This window comes from Petaurus breviceps, unplaced genomic scaffold (assembly GCF_028583685.1).
Source record: "Petaurus breviceps papuanus isolate PSGF00001 unplaced genomic scaffold, PetGlider_PUasm1.0 213, whole genome shotgun sequence".
Taxonomy (NCBI): Eukaryota; Metazoa; Chordata; class Mammalia; order Diprotodontia; family Petauridae; genus Petaurus; species Petaurus breviceps.
This window is the reverse complement of record NW_027185860.1, coordinates 5485643-5489784: the sequence shown is the minus strand read 5'-3', so window position 1 is coordinate 5489784 and position 4142 is coordinate 5485643. Positions and strand designations below refer to the sequence as shown.

At 38.2% G+C, this 4142-nt stretch overlaps 1 pseudogene; it reads left to right on the top strand.

The window, feature by feature from the left end:
- The first annotated feature begins 1768 nt into the window (after nt 1-1768).
- LOC138165560 (dicarboxylate carrier SLC25A8-like) lies at nt 1769-2637 on the top strand (annotated as a pseudogene).
- Nucleotides 2638-4142: the final 1505 nt, after the last annotated feature.

Here is a 4142-nt window from a genome sequence, read left to right as displayed (position 1 = left end):
TCAGATGAGCTTGGACAAAATTTAAAATTATTTTGTTAAAGGTAAATGACATGAAGAAGATATTGTCTTGAGTTGCCCATGAAGTGGATTGGAGGAATAGCTATATAAAATTAAAAGCCTTTCTGTGTCCTCCAGAATCATTGGGGTCTAGCTGCAATACAAAATTCAAAACAAGTGGAGATGACCGAGGACACAGTGATCAAACTTTCCCTCTGATAAATCACAATCTGAATGACATGAAATTAAATCACTAGAAACCAAACCTAAAAGTGACTTGACCTTTTTACCAGGTAACTTTGAATTTGAAGATTCAGGGGTGAATGTTAGATCATGGCACCGTTATAGGACTATTGGCTGAGCATTAGTACATAGCACCTCAGTGAGAGAAAAAATGAAAGTCACTTCTTCTATTTTTCAAAAATATAGCTTAGAAAGTTTGGGTTACCGTGAAGAATAAACACCTCTAGCCTAGGATTCACTTAAACAACAAGCAGCAAACCTGGGTGTATATGGGTGGGAGACTTTCTCAGCCCCAGCCACAGGAACTTTTACTGCTGGACAGTGAGAAGAGAGGAATTCTGATCTGGGGATTATCTATAGAATCTCTGCTGATAGGAAACATGACACCTACCTGTGCTGCAGAGAGCAGCAGGGGTGAGAAGAGACCAGCACACGATTGAAGTGAGCAGAAGTAATGGGGCAGAATGCCCCTGATTCTAAGCACTTAAAGGAGGCTTGAGGTTTGATTTTGTTTCTAAGCTAGATGGAAAAACTGAAGATCTGAGGCCAGAGGCAGCGTTCCCATACCCCTATACTAGAGGTAATTACAAATAGTTAAACTATTACTGCAATATTAAAAAAAAAATGGCCAGGCTGAGGAGAAAGAATCCAACCATATAAAGTTACTAAGGATGGGGGGGCGGCTAGGTAGCACAGTGAGTCAGAGCACTGGCTGCAGTGTCGGAATGATCTGGGAATCAAATCCAGGCTGAGATATTTAGCACCACACCCAGAAATAACTGGCCATGTAACCTTGAGCAAGTTACTTAATTCCGATTGCTTAAAAAAAAAAAAGTTACTATGGGAATAGAGAAGATTGGTGTTTTTTTTCAGAGGGGGATATTGAAGCAAAGAAACCCTCTTTTACCCAAAGATTAAGTCATCTTATCACCTATCCAAAAAGAATTCATTGACAACCAAAAAAAAAATACTTTAAAAATCAAATGAGAGAGATGGAGGAATTTTTTTAATAAGACCAGTCGAAGAAAAAAAAATTGATGAAAAGAAAATCAAAAAATAAGAAGAAAAAAGATTCAGAATCTTAAAGAAGTAAATGACACCTTGAAAATTAGAAATGAATGACACTCCTAAGTGTGTGCATTAACCTCCTCCAAGGCTGAGACCTTGTAATGATCCAGAATAGAGACCACTAGGCAGTGCTCCAATTCTCTGGACACAAGATTCTGCCACAAGCCTTATGACCTCAACACCTCCTAATGTTTTCTTCTATGGTCTTGGGCACATATATGATCATATTATCTGTTCAGTTTCCCAATACCTTTCAATGGAAAATCAAGGGAAGTGGTACATGATGAGCATGAACAATTTTGAAGAGTGGGACACTTTTAGAGAAGTTTGATCAAGATGCCATCATTGTGAGACATTCTAGGTCAAGACTCAGGAATATTTCCTCTCTTATGTTGCTCAATAAGTGGAAGTTATCTTTCCATGTTTCCTCTTCCTCCTGGGAAGTAACCAGAATCAAATCATGGTTGGTTTTAAGCCTACAGTTACTGTAAAGTTTCTTGGGGCTGGCACCATTACCTGCATCACTGACCTCATAACTTTCCCAAAGTCCATCTGCTAATTCAAGGATCAAGCTTGTGGGCAAACCAAGCTTCCTTTACCACTGCCTAGTATCAGGATGTCATGGGCACAGATCATGGTCAAGATGGAGGCCCCTGGCATCCTGTACTGGTGGCTCGGTTGCAATGCCAGATAATTTTTTCCTCTGTCCAAATTGGCCTCTATGACTCTTTTAAGCAGTTCTACACCAAGGGATTAGGGCATGCAGGAATAAGTAGCCATCCCCTGGCAGTCTGCACCACAGAGGCACTGGCAGTGGGTGTTGCCTAACCTACCGATGTGGTGAAGATATGTGTACAGGCCCAAACTCATGGAGGTGGCAACCGGAGATACCAGGGTACAGTCTATTTCTATGAAATTATCATCAGAGAGGAGGGCCTTCGGAGTTTAGGGAAAGGAACTTCACTCAATGTTGCCAGCAATGCTATTGTCAACTATGCAGAGCTGGTGATCTAAGATCGCATCAAAAATATCCTCCTGAAAGCTCACCCCATGACTGATGATCTTTCTTGCCACTTCACATTAGCTTTTGGAGCTGGCTTCTGCACAACCATCATTATTTCCCCTGTGGACATGGTCAGTGTGAGATACATGAATTCTGCCCTGAGTCAGTATGCCAGTGTTGACCATTGCATCATCACCAAGCTTCAGAAGGAGGGATGCTAAGCCTCCTACAAAGGGTTCATGCCTTCTTTCCTCTGCTTCAGGTCCTGTAATGTAGTGATGTTTGTCACTTATGAGCAACTGAAAGGGGCACTGATGACTGCTTGAATGTCCTGAAAAACTCCCTTGTGAGCCTTCTCCGGCTATTCCCCCATTTTGAGTTCAGACCCCATCCTGCCTATCCACATTTCCAATTTTCCCCTTATTCCTCTCCTCCCCTGCCTTAGAACTTGGAGGAACCCCTTATATCCTCCCCTTAGAGTTAGTCTCATTTAAACTTTCTCCATCCAACCCACTTCTTCTGCCATTGTAGACTCCATGAGTTCTTAAGTCCCTTACTTCTAATAAAGCTAAACAACCCACCCACCTCAAACATAAAGAACTGAGTGAAGGGAAACCAGAGAATGTATAAGAGATAATAAAACATATATAAAGATATATATATATATATATATATATATATATATATATATATAAAGAATGAAAAAAATGGAAGAGAAAGTGAAATATAAGAAAAACAAGAGATCTGGAGAAAAAAATCAATAAAATAAAGAATAACAATAGTAGGATTATTGTAAACTTCTGATCAGATAAAAGAATCTGGATACAATAATATAAGAAAAAAATTAAAGAAAATTGTGATGAAGTATTAGAGCAAGAGGGGAAAGTAGAAATAGAAACAATCTACTGATCACCACCTGAAAGAGATCCTGTGAGGAAAATGTAAAGTATTTCCATAGTCAAGTTTTACATCCCCCAATTCTAGGATAAAATATTAAGAACAATAAGAAAAAATATAATTATAGTGGTGCCAAAATTAGAATCACACAGAACCTAGCAGGAGATTTTATAGTACCACAGGTCATAGAGACCTCTATATATTAAGGAAAAAAGAATTGGGGTTCCGGTCAAAAATATCATACCTAACAAAATTAAGCATTATCCTGAATTTTTTCAAAAATTGACATTTGCTCAGTAGTCAGACTTCCAGGACTTCATTAAAAAAAGAAAAATAAAAGATGTACTTAATTAGAAGATTTAATATACAAGAGTCAAGAGAAACATAAGGCACATGGGAAAGAATGATTACACAGAATTCAATAAGGACAGGCAGAGTACTTTTTTTTGTACTTAAAATGTAAACCATACATCCAAAATTGGTCTTAGCAATTCGGTAGTTTTGAAGAAAGTTTGGGGGTAGACCTGAATATGATATGACTTTAAAAAAATAAAATCATTTAGAAACAGCCAAAGAGACTATGTCAGAATTATTGGGTTACCCAAAAAACAAGATCAGATGGAGGACCTGGACAGCATCTTTCAAGAAATTATCAATGGAAACTGCCCTGATGTTCTGCAACTAGAGGCCAAAATAGATATGGAAAGAATCTGCCAATAACTTCAGGAAATATTTAGTAAAATAAAAGACCCAAGGAACAAAATAGTCAAATTTCAGAACTATCAAATCAAGGTAAATATATTATAAGTGACAAGAAAGAGATATCAAATATTAGGGAATCACAGGATCCAACAGGACCCAGTAGCTGAAACAGTAAAAAAGAAAAAAATCTATGCCTATGCATGAACTTTCCTCTCTTCTAACTCTCCCCTTA